Raw genomic sequence first — 17,379 nt, 5'->3', positions numbered from 1 at the left:
AGCAGGCTGGGTGGGGGGTGGTGGATTGGGGAGGGGGTCTGTGTTCCTGGGGTGTGCACCCAGGGGGAATGCTTCCCGAGGAGAGCGGCTGCAGAGATGCTCTTGTAGAGCTGACTCAGCCTAACTTCCGAGTTGGCAAGTCTAATCACTTCTTGTTTAAATTAGGGGTGCTGGTGCTTTCACGTTTTTGATGACTTGTCACAGAGCACCTCAAAGCACCGGCAAAACCAGCCCCCTTTTTAAAAACCTGTGCCACAAAAGAACTTCTTCCCGAAATTGCAGAAGGCTATCAGGTGCTGCCGTGGGAAGCAGTATTTTGAATCAGCACCCAGCACGTGGTGATTGCCACTCGAATTCAGTTTTGAACAGAGGTTCCCAGGCAGTGTTGGCAGTCACGGTGCTCCATAATGTGACGGGGTTGGTTTGTTGGTTTTGGAAGGCAGTGTCAACTGCAGCCCTGTCTGCTAACAGTCAGGGTGTTTTATTTTATTTTATTTTTTTAACATCTTTATTGGAGTATAGTTGCTTTACAATGGTGTGTTAGTTTCTGCTGTATAACAAAGTGAATCAGCTATACATATACATATATCCCCATATCTCCTCCCTCTTGCGTCTCCCTCCCACCCTCCCTATCCCAGCCCTCTAGGTGGTCACAAAGCACCGAGCTGATCTCCCTGTGCCATGCAGCTACTTCCCACTAGCTATCTGTTTTACATTTGGTAGTGTATATATGTCCGTGCTACTCTCTCACTTCGTCCCAGCTTACCCTTCCCCCTCCCCGTGTCCTCAAGTCCATTCTCTATGTCTGCGTCTTTATTCCTGTCCTGCTTTTTTTTTTTTTTCTAGATTCCATATATATGTGTTAGCATACGGTATTTGTTTTTCTCTTTCTGACATACTTCACTCTGTATGACAGACTCTGGGTCCATCCACCTCACTATAAATAACTCAATTTCATTTCTTTTTATGACTGAGTAATATTCCGTTATATATATGTGCTACATCTTTTTTATCCATATTTTAGCACATGTTAGATGCCTGCTGTTTTAGGGGTACAACTACATCCCAAGCTCCTTCTGCATGTGTTTAAATATATGTATTTAAACATAGATAAAGGCATTACTGGAGAGTGGGCACTGTGGTATGTAGGGATGTGGAAAGCGTTTGATATTTTCTGCAAATAAGAAGGTAGTGAGAAGATGATAGAAGGCATGTATAGTACGTACAGTAGCTATGCAATAAATGTTTATTTAAAAAATTTTTATTTTTCTTTCAAAACTTAGTTCACTTTGGGTTCTAAGGTTGATCTCGTGTCCCAGTTTGAGAATTTGGGTATGTAGTTCGAGACCATCCAGATTAAACTTTTCTGCAAATAAATACATATGTTGGGAAGTATAGCCTTTTATTTATTTTTTTCTGGCTGCGCCGTACGGCATGTGGGATCTTAGTTCCCCAACCAGTGATCAAACCTGGGCCCCCTGCAGTGGAAATGTGGAGTGCTAACTACTGGACTGCCAGGGAAGTCCAGTATAGCCACTTTTTTGAAAGGAAATTGACCTTTGAAGTCAGACTGCCTGGGATTCAAATCCTGATTCTTCTACCCATGGTTTTTGAGTTTTCACACCTAAAAAAATGTGGCGAATAAAAGCTAGGCCACAGGGTGAAGATTAAATGAGGCATTACATGTAGAGCAGCAGGCATGGTGCCTGGAACGTTGTGAGCTACAATAAGGATTACTTACCCTTCTCTTTACACAGGATATAATAGGAATGTTCGAAAGTTCTGACCTCAGCGCCGAAGAATAACTGATTGTGAACAAGGATATTTGCCAACTGGAATATAACATGGGGTTGTGAGGGAGAAGTTCAAAGGGTCTAGGGCAGCTGGAGCCCCAGTGTGTACTAGAGTGTAATGGGGTTGAAGTTTGTACTCAGTACTACCTTTATAGTGATTTGCTTCCCTTCATATGGAAATATATTAAAGGTAGTTATCATCGGGGGCTTTTCCCCCCAATGGGAATTTATCCCTCCTAAGTTCTTTTATTTTTTAAATTTTTATTTATTTATTTTTGGTGATCAGCGTTTTTGAAAACTGAGAAATAGCCAGACTGTAGGGTGTTTATTGGATAAGTCTCATTGGTGCCATCCTATGACTATTTTAGGTAACTAATCACAGACAAGTGCTCATACACTATTACTTGAGAACGGCGATATTTTTTGGTAAAAGTGGACATTGGTTTCAAAATCGAAATAAACAAATTTTAATAGCAAAATCGTAGTGATTCTCCAGAGGTCATTTAAAAAGTATTTGCCTAAAAGGTGAAGTGTCAGGAATAATATGAACTCATAAACTTCCATTAACATATTCTTTCTTTTTTGGGGGGAGATTAACATACTTATTTAAAGCAAGTAGCTTTTATTATTATTTTTAGTTCTATTATGTAGCCTTTAAATTAGGCTTATGATATTTTGATAGGATTAGTTGTGTGCAGGTCTGTTCTAGCACGTAAGGATCCTTGCAGACTCTAGCTTGTGTGACTAGCACGACGTCCAGCATGGGTAGCAGCTTTATGAATAATGTTTTCTATTAAAAAAAATAAAATGCCCAGAGCATTTTGGGATGCTTTCAGATTTTAATTTAGGAAAGTCTGTAATCAAGTCTGTCATCGAGAGGAAAGAGTTAAATAGGTTTTCTCTGAGGCTCTTAGCTCCTAGAGTAATTAATCAAATCTTCCCAAAGGACTGAGAGATGGATCTTTACCAGTAGGGGGCCAAAGTTTTCCAGCTGCTTGATGAATTTCTCCGAGGTCTAACGATTGCTTCTGAACACTAGGCACACTTAGGGGCTTGGAGAAACTGTCCAGAAGTTTTCTCAGAGTACATTGAATTGAAAGGCTAAGTATTTGGAAATCCAGATGTAGTTTAGTAAGTTTGATGATGTGTCTTTACGAGAGTGTACAGTAGAGTGGTAAAACCAAGATCTTGGCGATGAAATGTCTTGTAATATGGGAAACTGTTAACAAATTTATTTAAGGTGTTAATTTGTCTGAAAGACACGTGGTTTCCAAATTCGACAAGCATGTATGAGCCCAGGAAGGTTCCTAACTTGCTTTGCCTGGCAAAGTAACAGGTATAGAGACTGAAGAACCAATGCTTGATTTAGGCTGATAGAGTGAGTCTGTTTTATAAAGGCAAAAAATAGGCTAGGTAGAATGTAAAAGAAAACGTAAAGGACTTTTTGTCTTCTTCCTTCTTATATTTTTTTCTGCTGTCCTTACAAAGCAAAGCGTCTGGGATATGGTGAAATGTCAGTTATATTGTAAGTCCATGTGTTAAGGCTGAGTCCAGAATGTAAGTTCTGGTGGTCTATAGAAAGGAGATGTTGCGCCTTTTAGGGGTACAATGGTATACCTTCTAATCACATTTCTGAAATAGAGGGAAAATGAAATATGGGAATGCCTTGTTTATTGCACTTTAGTGGACTTGGCAGAGGTTGTGCTTTTTACAAATTGAAGGTTTGTGACAACCCTGCGTCGAGCAAGTCTATCCTCACCACTTTTCCAACAGCATTTGCTCATTTCTCGTCTCTCTGTCACGTTTTGGTAACCCTCGCAACATTTCAAACTTCTTCGTTGTCATTTTATTCGTTATGGTAATCTGTGACTTGGGATCTTTGATGTTACTATTGTAATTGTTTTGGGGCGCCACGGACCACGCTCATATAAGATGGCAAACTTAATCAATAATCGTTGTGTGTGTTCTGACTGCTCTACCGACCTGCCGTTCCCCCATCCCTCTCCCTCTCCTCAGGCCTTCCTATTCCCTGAGGCTCAACAGTATTGAAATCAGGCCAATTAATAACTCTACAATGGCCTATGAGTGTTCAAGTGAAAGGAAGAGTCGCACATCTCTCATTTTAAATCAAAAGCTAGAAATGATTAAGCTTAGTGAGAGGGGAATGCTGCTAGGCCTCTTGCACCGAGCAATCAAGTTGTGAATGCAAAAGAAGAGTTCTTGAAGGAACTTAAAAGTGCTACTCCAGTGAATACACAAATGACAAGACAGCGAAGCAGCCTTATTGCTGATATGGAGAAGATTGTAGTGGTCTGGATAGAAGATCAAACCAGCCACAACATTGCCTTAAGTGAAATTCTAATCCAGAACTAGGCCCTAGCTCTCTTCAATTCTGTGAAGGCTGAGAGAGGTGAGGAAGCTGCAGAAGAGAAGTTTGAAGCTAGCAAAGGTTGGTCCATGAGGTTTAAGGAAAGAATCCATCTCCAAAACATCAGAGTGCAAGGTGAAGAAGCAAGTGCTGATGTAGAAGCGGCAGCAAGTTATCCAGAAGGTCTAGCTCAGATAATGCAGGTGGCTGCGCTAAACAACAGATTTTCAATGTAGATGAAATAGCCCTATTTTGGAAGAAGGTGCCATGTAGGACTTCCATAACTAGAGAGGAAAAGTCAGTGCCTGGCTTCAGAGCTTCAAAGGGCAGGCTAATTAACTCTCTTGTTAGGAGCTAATGCAGCTGGTGACTTTAGTTTGAAGCCAGTGCTCATTTACCATTCTGAAATCCCGAGAATTATGCAAAATCTACTCTGCCTGTGCTCTATAAATGAAACTACAAAGCCTGGATGACAGCACATCTGTTTATAATACGGTTTACTGACTATTTTAAATCCACAGTGAGACCTACTGCTCAGAAGAAGAAAATATTCCTTTCAAAATATTACTGCTCATTGACAATGCACCTGGTCACCCAAGAGCTCTGATGGAGGCGTACAATGAGATTAATGTTGTTTTCATGCCTGCTGACAACAACATCCATCCTGCAGCACATGGATTAAGGAGTAATTCTGATTTTCAATTCTTATTATTCAAGAAACACATTTTGTAAGGCTGCCATGTGATTCCTATGATGGATCTGGGCAAAGTAAATTGAAAACCTTCTGGAAAGTATTCACCATTCTAGGTGTCACTAAGAACATTCATGATTCATGGGAAGAGGTCAAAATATCAACATAAACAGGAGTTTGGAAGAAGATGATTCCAACCCCCATGGATGACTTTGAGGGGTCTGAGACTTCACGGGGGCGAAGTAACTGCGGATGTGGTGGAAATAGCAAGAGAACTAGAATTAGAAGTGGAGCCTGAAGATGTGACTGAATTGCTGCAATCTCATGATAAAACTTGAACGAATGAGGAGTTGCTTCTTATGGATGAGCGAAGACAGTGGTTTCTTGAGATGGAATCCACTCCTGGTGAATATACTGTGAAGAGTCTTGAAATGACAACAGAAGATCTAGAATATTACATAAGCTTAGTTGATAAAGGCACGGCAGGGTTTAAGAAGATTGAGCCCAATTTTGAAAGAAGTTCTTTTGTGGGTAAAATGCTGTCAAACAACATTGCATGCTACAGGGAAATCGTTGGTGAAAGGAAGAGTCAACTGATGCGGCAGACTTCATTGTGGTCTTATTTTAAGAAATTCCCACAGCCACTGCAACCTTCAGCAACCACGACCCTGATCAGTCAGCAGCCATCAGCTTCATGGCAGGACCCTTCACCAGCAAAAAAGATTACGATTCACCAAAGGCTCAGATGATGGTTAGCATTTTTTAGCAATAATTATTTTTTAATTAAGACATATACTTTTTTTTTTAGAAATAATGCTATTGCACGCTTAATAGATTACAGTACAGTATAAGCATAACTTCTGTATACACTGGGAAACCAAAAAATTGTATGACTTTTATCGTGATATTCACTTTATTGCAGTGGTCTGGAACTGCACCTGCAGGATCTCTGAGGTCTGCCTGTAACGGGATGGAACTTAGAGAATTACTATAGAGAATTTAGTCTTATCTAAAGAGAGTTCTAGTTTTTGCCTTTGGCTTTGGGAGGTAATCTCTAAGTCCTTGAAATGTCCTGCCTGATAGGAGTGGTTTTGGGCCACACCAGATGACCTAACAGTGTGGTTCATGGTGAATGCTTTGGGTCATGGGTATCAGGGGACCGGTAACCATGTCTTTGTGACCAAACCCTCATAAGAACTCTGGATGCCGAGACCCAGGTGAGCTTCCTTTGTTGGCAGTACTCTGCATATTACCGTGCATTGCTGCCAAGAGGAGTTAAAGCTGTTCGTTACTCCACTGAGAGGGGACAGGTGGAACCTCGTGTGTTTGGAACTCTCCTGGACTCTGCCTCGTATGTCTCTTCCTTGGCTGATTTTAATCCATATTCTTTTGCTGTAATAAACCATAACTGTGAGTATAATATTGACAGCTTTTTAGCTTTCAATGAGTTCCAGAAGTCCTTTTAGTAAATTATCAAACCTGAGGGTGGTCTTGGGGGCCTCCCCACCCCACTACTTATAATTGATGTGAGAAATGAGTGTTGTCCTTGGAAAATTCCTCCAATTTTTGTATCAGTAAAAAGCTCATTAGATGCTTTTTGGGCATGAGTGGGGCTTCTCAACTATAGGATGATCCTGCTGGGGCATTTCATTGAAAGACTCCCAGCTGTTCATTAACGTCGGGTCTTTCTTCTTGGCCTGGTCCATTTCTGCGGAGTTGAATCCTCCAGTCTTCTGCCTGGGGGAACAGAAGCTACACTGCTAGTGTTCTGAGGGTAGAGGAAGGGAAGGGAGCTGGTGGTAGCTCTGGCTTTCAACTTTCACTGTTCCTTCTGTTTTCTCTATGATAATCTTGACGGCAGAAGTAGTACAGGGTGTTGAGAGAGCACGTGATTAGGGGCACCTGATGTATATGGGGTGTCAGGGAAAGCTTCATAGGGAATGATTAAACTGATATCTGAAGGATGAGAAAGGAGCTTGCCAGGTGAGAATGAGGGAATAGTATTCTAGGCAGAAGGCTTATAAATTTGAGTAGATATATCAGTATTACTTGGGAAAGGGGAGCAAGTAAGTTGTCAATTTGTGACAACCGTCTATATAATCAGAAAAATGGCACCAGGGATGTAATACCAAAGGTGATTTGTAGATTGAAGGGAATCCCTCTTTTGGTGGTTAGTAATATTAACTAATTAATACCATGTCTTCTTCAGAAATGTAAATAAAGGCAGTGAGGTTCTAAATGAAATTCTTGCTTAGGAGTCAGGATTTAAACTTACCACATTGGGTGTGAGAAGTTGGACTTTGTGAAGAGTTGAATGTTTACATTAGTCATAAGTTTTCTTGTTAATTTGTCTTAAGTTGCTTGTTGACTGTGTCTTCTAGATGTCACTTGAGGTTTGTTTGTTTTTTGTAGTGGTAATATGACCAATTAGAGTAGTTTCAAGTAGATGCTGAAATTTAGATTAGCTGTTACTTGTACCTAAGTATTCAGATGGCAAACTGATGGTTTGCAAGAACTTTTGAATTTGCCTTTAGAATCCTAGGGCAGATTATAATGACACTTCCCAGGTTTAAAACTTTGAAATGTCTCCCGGTTTTCTGTTGAGTTAGATATAATTGTCTCAATCTACCAATCTTCATCTTTCAGGCTTTGTTTCTGTTTCTCTCTGATATGTACTTGATTCTTCAGAAAAGAAAAAAAAGTTGGATTTTTCCTGAACTAAATTTGAGTTCTTCCGCCTTATAGTCTTGCTTCCAATGCTGCTCTTTGCCTCCTCAGCTACCCGCCACCTCCATCTCTACCTCTTCATAGCTGTTGGTGCCGTTCTTCCAACATGACTTCTTTTTTAGTTCCCCCACCAGCAAACCCTCACTTTCTCTTAAATTTCCATAGCACTGTGCCCCTTGTTTACTCATTAAAAAGGCAGAAGAAGGCTTAAGGTCCTCATTTCTACTCTTATTTTCACATCTCTTGGTTGCAAGTTATCTAACTAATTTTGGCACCTGGTGTGATAGGACTTACTAAATCTGTTTATAGCTGACTTGAATTCAGATTCCTGTTTATTTTCCCGATGATCTGTTTTCAGGTTTTCTCAGTCTGCTTTAGAGAATGCATATGTGTTCTAATATCCCCATTTTATTTACCTCTGTATTTGACATTGTAATTTGATATCAAAGGCAAAAGAGCCTACCCATTTGGCCCTGTTTTTTTTTTCCTTTTAACTGTTTCTTTCAACTGTTTTAAACTAGCTTATTTTTTTCCTCCCAGGTTTTGAAAGAAGTAAATGTTTGTTATGCAGAATTGGCAGCAACTGGGCCGTAGTTTTCCCCCCTTTCCATTCTATCTTACATACCAACTGATCAAATCAATTAACAGGAGTTCTCCAGTATTTCACATGTGGGGTCCTCTGTCTAAATTTCAAGATTCTCTGTGACCTGCTACCACCTTATCTATGCCACCATATCTTTATTCCCAGATACAACTTTTGGTCATTGTTATTGTTCTGTGAACAGACCATCACCATTCCTATATTGGTCTTTATTCATATTATACCCATTTGAAGTGTCTTCCCGCTCCTTGACTTGCAGTTAATTTCTGCTCATCTATCAGGGCAAGTAGGACTGTTGAAAGCTTCCTTGGCCGGCCTAGGCTTCTCATAGTGACGGAGTGTAGTGACGGAGTTGGAGCCATAACCCAGCGTCCTGCCTTTTCTGTACTGTCGTGTCCTCTGTTTACCACTCCTGCCCAGATCCATTGAATGATGACTGTCACACCAAGCTGGCTGGTTCTTTCCTCCTTGGCAATGATGGCTTTCTAACCTGGTGGGTAAGTTAATCAGCAAAGACCTATATCATCACACCAGCTGTACTATAAAAACATTGTAAAAGTGCCCAGCACAGTCAGTGCTCCATAAACAGTTGTCCGTGGTTTTCCAACTCCAAATCCAATAATGGCCATATCACAGAACCAGAATCTGGAATCCCTTTCTTCCAGGGCAGTGCTGTGTATCCAGAGCTGGTGCCCCTCGTGCTCCTCTGAAGCTCCTAACGTGGCAGCCTAGTACAAGGCCTCAGTAGATGGCCTGTGGGTTCAGTCGTGTTACCACCGTGCTGTTAAAAGTTTTACAGTAAACTCACTTGGAACTCTAGTAAATTAAAAACGAAATGGGTGGGAACTCTTGGGTATTTTAACCGCCAAGAGGACATTTCTCAAACAGCTTTGATAAGTGGACTGCTGAGGAAAACTATACAATCCCAACCTGGCAGGTTAACAGTTCTTTGAACTAGTTAATGATGCTTCCTACTGGAAACCTGGAGAAATACGTAGTTTCTGAAAAACCTTTTGATAATGCTTCCCCTAAGAGTTTAAGAAAAATGCCAACAGAGTAAAAAGTACTGCTTTTTTCACAGATTTCAACATGTTTAAACAATAGCAGGAAAGGGTACAAGGGAAATAGCGGCTGTTTGTTCCCCAGGGAGGTCGGTCATTGGTTGACACCAGCTTTATAATGGCAAATAATATTTTCAGTGCTAACAGAACTCTTTGCAGGAGAGCTTAGAAAAACAGCTGATGGACATCAAACTAAGGGTATTTTGAAAAGTGAAAAATATGTTAGCTTTGTAAATAAATTGAGGTGGATTTAAAAACAGGGGCACCCGTTGCTATGCTATTTTAACCTATAGAGTTTCACTGTAGTTTTTAAAAACATTTAATTGAGGTATGTCTTAGTCTATTCAGGCTGCTATAGCAGAAATATCATAGAATGTGCAGCTTATAAGAAACAGGAATTTATTTCTCACAGTTCTGGAGGCTGGGAAGTCCAAGGTCAAGGTGCCGGCAGATTCGATGTTTGATGAGGACCAGCTTCCTCGTTGGTGGCTGTGTTTTCACTGTAACCTGACAAGGGAAAGGGGCAGGGGATCTCTCTGGGGCCTTTTTTATCAAAGTGTTTTTTATTTTCTTTTTTTTATTTCCCCGGTACGCGGGCCTCTCACTGTTGTGGCCTCTCCCGTTGCAGAGCACAGGCTCCGGACGCGCAGGCTCAGCGGCCATGGCTCACGGGCCCAGCCGCTCCGCGGCATGTGGGATCTTCCCGGACCGGGGCACGAACCCATGTCCCCTGCATCGGCAGGCGGACTCTCAACCACTGCGCCACCAGGGAAGCCCTGGGGCCTTTTTTATAAGGGCAGTAATCCCATTCATGAGGGCTCCATCCTCATGACCTGTTCACCTCCTAGGGGCCTCAACCTCCAAATACAATTACTTTGGGAGTTAGGTTTCAACATATGAATCAGGGTAGAGGGAGGGCACAAACTTGCAGAGCTAGCAGGGCATAATATATACAGTAAAGTGTTCTAATCATAAATGTATTGTTTAGTTTTTAGATACCTGTATAACTGAGTTTCAGTGTAATTTGATTTATACATTTGTATTAGTGGAATGTCAAATATTTACATTTTAAAGTTTGAGAAGAAAAAAATAGTTCTTAGTCTGCCACTTTGTACTTGTGAAGCAGTTTGCTATTACAAGCTTTTCATATTGGTTTCTGTATGTTATTTATTGCTATAAAGTAAATTACTGCAAAACTTAATGACCTAAAACAACAATAAACATTTATCATTTCACACAGTTTCTGTGGGTCAGAAATTTGGGAGTGGTTTAGCTGTGTGGTTCTGGCGTGGGGTCTCTCATGAGGTTGCAGTCGAGTTATCAGCCCAGGCTGCAGTCACCTGCAGGTTTGACTGGACCTGGGGTTCCACTTCCAAAGCGTCTCCCTCCAGTGTTTGCAGTTAGTGTTGGCAACTGGTGAGAGCCCTCAGTTCTTGGCCACGTGGACCTCTCCTTAGGGCTGCTTGAGTGTCCTTATGACATGGCCTCTGACTTCTCCTAGATCCTAGATAGTAAGGCAAAAGCCTCAATGTGTTTTGTTACCAATTGTTGGAAGTCACACACTGATATTTCTACAGTATCTTGTTGGTCACACAGGTCAGTCCTATTCATTGTGGAAGGAGCTTGAATATCAGGAGATAAGAATCACAGAGGGTGATTGTGGAGGCTGACTATATTAGTTTCCTTTATTCATTGTGTTATTTATTTAGCTTGTTTTTGTATATAGTTTTTTTTTTTTAAGATTTCAAACATTCCAAAAAGTAGAAGTTCTAATATAAAGAACACCCATATATACCAATCACCTAGACTTAAGAGCTGCTAATAATTTGCTGTGTACTTTGGCAGTTTTTTTTCTGAAACATTTTAAATTAAAAGTACAGACATCGTGACATTTCATTTATAGTTTTTGCATCTTTAAGAAATAAAGGTATTTTCTTGCAATACCATAATACCATTGTGACAATAACAAGATTTTTAAAAAATTTACTTATTATTTATTTATTTTTATTTTTGGCTACGTTGGGTTTTCTTCGCTGCATGCGGGCTTTCTCTCGTTGAGGCGAGCGGGGGCTACCCTTTGTTGCGGTGCCCGGGCTTCTCACTGCGGTGGCTTCTCTTGTGGAGTGCGGGCTCTAGGCAGGTGGGCTTCAGTAGTTGTGGCTCGCGGGCTCTAGAGTGCAAGCTCGGTAGTTGTGGCGCACGGGCTTAGTTGCTCTGTGGCATGTGGGATCTTCCCAGACAAGGGATCGAACCTGTGTCCCCTGCATTGGCAGGCGGATTCTTAATCACTGCACCACCAGGGAAGTCCAGACAATAACCAAATTTAAAATAATTCCTTGATATCCTGTAATACCAAGTACACATTTAAATTTCCTTGGTTGTCCCCTTAGGGTATTTTATAGCTGGTTTGTTCAAGCCAGGATCCAAAGAAGGACCGTGCATTATATTCAATTGTTGTATTTGTCTCCCTTAATCTGGAACACCCCTTTTTTTTTTAACTGCCATGAGTTCGATGATACCGGGTTACCTGACCTGTAGATTGCCCCAACTTCTAGATGTATCTGATTATTTCCTCATGATGTCGTCTAACTTATTTCTCTATCTTCTGTATTTTCTTTAATTTGGAAGTTATATCTTGTGTTAGTCTGGCTTCTCTAGAAAAAAAGAACCAATAATAGATAAATGGATAGATATATAGATCAATAGATAGATAGTTATATACATACACACACACACACACACACACATATATATATATATAGAGAGAGAGAGAGAGAGAGAGAGATATTGATTGATTGATTTATTATAAGGATTGGCTCATGTGATTTTAGAGGCTGAGAGGTCCAGTACCTGCAGTTGGCAAGCTGGAGACCCAGGAGAGCTTATGGTGTACTTCCAGTCCAAGTCCAAGTCCAGAGCTAGGAGAATACTGATGTCTCAACTCCAAGACAGTCAGGTAGAGAAAGAGAATTCTTTGTTAATCAGCCTTTTATTCTATTCAGGTTTTCAATAGATCGGATGAGCCCACCCACCTTGGGGAGGGCAATATGCATTACTCAGTCTTTAAGTGTCGAGCCCATCCATAAACACCCTCACAAGACATGTCCAGAAATAATGTTTAACCACATATCCGGGCACCTTGCAGCCCAGTCAAGTTGACACATAAAATTAACCATCACATATCTAAAACTTGATTAGATTCAGATTAACAGTTCTGATAAGAGTACTGCATAAGTGGTGCTGTTTATTTCATTTTATATCATATGAGGCACAAAACAAGGCCTGAGTTGGATTTTGATAGGGGTGACCTAGCATTCAAACTAAATACTTCTGATCGTGAAAAGGGGCACTATAAATACTTAAAATGGTATGATTGAAAAATATTTATTGATTAACAAATTGTTTTTATTTTTTGGTGGGCCTTCTATTCAAGAGAAAATAACTATTCAAAAACTTGTAAAAAATTCATCCTAAAGGAAAATATATTCACGTGCATCAAAATAAAAAATGTATTCCTATTAATTTTTCAGCATTATAAAATAACGTAAGTTGAATTATTACTCAGCTTTAATTAGTTTCTTAGCTGTATCATCTCTGATATGCCATTGGTAGTTTTTTGAAGAATAGTTTTTTTCAGTTTCTTAAAGTATTAAAATGTTCAGCAATGTTTTCAAACTTTCCTTTTATATTTCTTAACTTTGAAAGCCTTGACACCTTCAATTGATTTTTCTTTGTGGAACATAATATTTTTAATTGACAAAATATTTACAAATGCTGAAGGTACTCGGTAAACTTAGAACACATTCTGTAAATGGAGAGTATTCTCAATTCTCATGGGTTTTTGTATTGAAATGTGTAAATATTTCAGCACAAGTAGTTTCACCGTTAATGTACTTTGCTCCATTCTGAGGCAAAATAATATATATTTTTATAAGACAAAACTGGTCAAATAAGCTGTCTCAGTTTATGATTCTTTTGAAGGTTTTGTTAAGTTTGTATACTGTAACGTCACAGGCCCTCTCAGTTTCGTTTCTGTGACATTGTGATTTATAGTAAGAAATACATATTTAGTGTTCATCCTTCCTCGGCACAGAGCTCCTAAACCCTTCAGATTTCCTATGATGAGAGCTATAAAGGTGTCTGGTTATGGCAACGATGTGGTTTTTGGGCCTTACCTAAGCGTGGGGCCTGGTTGCCTAGAGAACCAGCCACTGATGAGGTTGTTGGAACTTTCTCTGCCACCCCTTAACTGACCTGTGGGTTAGGGAGAGGGGCTGGAGGTTGAGTTCGATCGCATATCATGGCTAGTGATGTAATCAATCATGCCTGTGTAATGAAGCCTCCATAAAACCCCAAAAGGGTTAGGGTTTGGAGAACTTACGGCTTGGTGAACATGTGGTGATTCAGGGAGTCATTCTCTTAGAGAGGACTTGGAAGCTCTTTGCCCTTTCCCCCGCCTTTCCCTTTGCATCTCTTTCATGTAGTTGTTTCAGTTATATCCTTTTATAATAAACTGCTAATCTAGTATTCCTGTGAACTGGTCTAGCAAATTAATCGAATCCACGGAGGGGGTTGTTGGAACCTCCAGTGGTAGGTCAGAAACACAGGTGGTAACCTGGACTTGCATCTAGGTCTAAAGTGGGGGGGAGGTAGGGGGTTGGGCAGTCTTGTGGGACTGAGCCCTTAACCTGGGGAATCTGATGATAATATCTCTGGGTAGATAGTGTCAGAACTGAGTTGAATTGTAGGACATCCAGCTGGCGTCTGGAGCATTGTGGTAGTGTAGGAAACCCCTTCTCCCCACATTGGAATTAGGTGTAGAACCCTTAAGTTCTTTACAGTACAGAAAGTAAATGTATGCAGTTTAAAATAGGAGCTTAGAGTAGCCAGTCTCCAAAGATGGACTAGGTCTCCGGGATTGATGTCTTTGTGTCGTCCTCTGCTGCATTGATCCAGGCTCACCCGAGACTCTAACTATAGAAGGTGACAGAAATGATAATAGCTGCTGTATGACTGGGGAGCCCTCAGCTGCTCTGTGAGAAGTTCAGCTGCCCTGTTGGAAATGGCACGTGGAGAGGGGGACGTTCGGACCGACATGGAGGTGTCCCGGCAGAGCCCAGTCTCCTGCCGCTCCTCTGAGGCACCGGACATGTGAGTGCAGCCATCTCGCGTGTTTCAGACTCATCATCACCTGGTGACCGCCACACAAGATCTCAAGTGAGAGCAGTAGAACTGCCCAGCTGAGCCCCAGTCAACCAACAGAATCCGGATAAATAGTAAAAGGCTTGCCGTTTTTCGGCATGACATTTTGTGGTGGTTTGTTACATAGGGATAGATGGTAAGCAAAACAACTAAGTCGAGATATTCCAAAGTACAATTTTAGAATTTTAAAATTCAACCTGTACGCTAGTTGAAATCTCATTTAATTTGTCCAAGTCCTCTCATTTGTAGAGGGATAAATTTCAGTGTCTTCCTGTTTGCAATATTTACAAACAGTTGTCAACAATAGTTGTAGTTCACTAAGTTTCAAAAGCTGGAGGCTTTGGGTGTTTTATTTATTTAATAAGTTTTTTTAAAAAAAGATTTTTCGACTGATACTGAAAAAAAAAAGTAAAGCCAACATTTAAAGGTCTCATTTATAAAATATTCAAGACTTGTGTATGTCAGCTTAGGCTGATTGACAAAATGGTTCTTCCTCTTCAAACAGTCAAATGTTCCTAATAATCAACTGATGATAACCAGCAGAGAGATAGTGCACACTGCCAGGAAGAAGTATTTATTTTTAATTAAACATCAGCTTTCTCACAAAGATCAGGTAGTTCACTTATTCTGTGTATATATAAAATATTTAAAATTTGACAGCTATAGCTTGTGTTTTGATTGTTAGACTATGGAAGCTTATTTGGATGAAATTATAAGTTAGGTGTCTGTCACAACCAGATTCAAGTGTATTTCTGCTCCCTGGGTTTCTTAATAAGAACATTGTTTTTATTGTGATGCTGTACTCCAACAAAATTTGCATCTGTGTCATCTCTGCAAAATCAAGTAATTATTTGTTCAGTGCTAACCTCTTTAACTGAATTTACATCGGCAGTCACAATAATGTCAGGTGTTTTACCTTCAACGAATAGATTTCTGAAATTTTTTTCTTTGATTTAATGTTAGGTTTTTAAAAATAAGCCAGTATTTAAATTAATTTAACTCATTTTTCTCTTTAAAGCACCCATGACTTATATAAAACTTATATTGTTTAGTTGTTTGTGAAATTCTTCTGCTTCTGGAGCCAACAAATTAATAACTACTGCTTTTCTTCTTGTACATACAGTAGAATTTTGGTTGTGAAAACAGGCACTATTTAGAGTACTCATTTTATCTCAATGAAAAGTCATGCTTCAGAGTTTTATGTAACTGTATCTTCTGAGGCTTCTGTTAAATTGCCATCTTTAAGCACAGGCTTCTTAACTGCTAATTTTTTATGTAAATGTGAATGTTATTTAGCAGATTCGGGTCTTGTAGAGGTACGCTGGCCTATGATAGATGTTCAAAAGCATTTTGTGTAAATTATAGATCATACTTTTCCAAGAGATGGAAATCCAGAATTTAATTTTTCATTAAGCATTTTTTTTTTTTTTGGCTGCACCACGCTTGAGGGATCTTAGTTCCCTGACCAGGGATTGAACTCGGGCACTCGGCAGTGAAAACGTGGAGTCCTAGCCACTGGACTGCCAGGGAATTCCCTAAACATACTTTTCTGAGTTCATTGTTGCTGATAGATTTTTTTTTTTCCAAAATAAAAAAGCCTAACCCCAAATACATACTTTCAGGCTTACAGAATATAAAAATGATAAAAGCAATGCTTTCAGTTTGCTGTCCTTCAGGAATCTAGAGGTCCCCTACACATATGCCGTGGTCGCCTAACCTACAGGTTCTCTTACTTCTCATGCCCTGCTGACTGCTGGCATGGTGCGTCTGTGTCTCTTGCAGGCTTGGGCTCAGGCCAGGGCCCAAGCAGCTGGTATGTTCAGAGGCACAACGTCATGCATATTTCTCCCATCACCACCCAAGACTGGAGGGCGCCGCCAGTATTGCACGTACCTGTCCTCATCAACGGATGTCCAGAATGCTGGTAGTGTTAGCTTTGTAATGGCTGGAAGAAGGGTGGGGGAAAGAGTGAAGTTTTGGCCTCTACAGAGTGACCCACATGTCCAACTGAGATCTCTTCACTGCTCTTGTCTCTCACACACTTTTACTGGTGATGGTGGTAGAAGCTGGAGTCTACCAAACCCATGCTGGTTTGTCTTAAGGTTTGTTAAAAAACAAAATATACGGGACAAAGGCTAAACCAGATGGGACAGGGGGTGTACACTGGGCATGTCCTGGGTGAACTAGGATGATGTGGTTCCCCTGGTGAGGACCAGTATGTATGTATATGTTTATCTGTCTCTTCTCATTAGAGAAAGCTCTGTGAGAGTAAGGGTTGGTTTGTTCATCCGCTGCTGAATCCGCAGAGCCTACGTCAGTGCTGGCACCATCGTGGGTACTCCTTTGATGTTAGTTGAATGAATGAATAAATGTAATTCGTAGCCAGAATTGCATTTAGCAAGCTTCCCATGAAGAAAGTCCCTTGTCTGTCTCTTATCTTACGTATGAGCTGTTGACTTTGGGATGGAGACCCCCGTAGACTCTGTAAGTAGGCCTAGAGCCATCTAGTCTGGAAATGCTGGGGTCCTGTGCACCTTGAGCCTGGACCAGAAGGGGAAGGTGATCCTGGGGAAAGTCTGTACTCTTGGCGCCACAGAAATCCTTACCTACGGGGAAGGGCACTGCTATGGGTGGGCCAGAGCAGAGCAGGCTCTCTAGAGTGTGGGCCCGTCTTGCCCAGGTGTGATGTTTGGTATCATATAGGATTCATGTAATAATCAGCTTCCGTCTGGTGGCCCACGGTGCTAAGGTTTTGGTGATCTTTTCTATGGGAGCAGTAACAGTGGCATCTGGTATTATCATTTCTGCCTGGCACTGTGCCGTTGTGTCAGGCTGGCCTTGTGGAAGATCTCTGTGGCCAAGGATTGGTCGTGAAAAGTTTGGTGGGGTAAAATGCCCCAGGGAGACATTACACATGCCGATGCCTGGGCTACAGC

At 40.8% G+C, this 17,379-nt stretch overlaps 1 protein-coding gene across 5 annotated transcripts in view; it reads left to right on the top strand.

Annotated features, from left to right (window-relative positions):
- Window positions 1-17,379, top strand: part of DERA (deoxyribose-phosphate aldolase) — a 184,775-nt gene that overhangs the window by 16,796 nt on the left and 150,600 nt on the right. Inside the window, exon 2 of one of the 5 annotated variants that reach the window (XM_032646387.1) lies at window positions 14,198-14,392. The exons of 3 other annotated variants lie outside the window; for them this stretch is intronic. The gene's annotated coding sequence lies outside the window, so the exon portion shown is untranslated. Of the gene's footprint in view, window positions 1-14,197; window positions 14,393-14,444; window positions 14,580-17,379 lie in introns of those variants that run through there. One more of the 5 variants, XM_032646388.1, reaches the window with a different exon arrangement.

Source organism: Phocoena sinus, chromosome 10, assembly GCF_008692025.1.
Source record: "Phocoena sinus isolate mPhoSin1 chromosome 10, mPhoSin1.pri, whole genome shotgun sequence".
Taxonomy (NCBI): domain Eukaryota; kingdom Metazoa; phylum Chordata; class Mammalia; order Artiodactyla; family Phocoenidae; genus Phocoena; species Phocoena sinus.
Note: the sequence above shows the minus strand (reverse complement) of the source record. Positions and strands in the feature narration are given on the sequence as shown.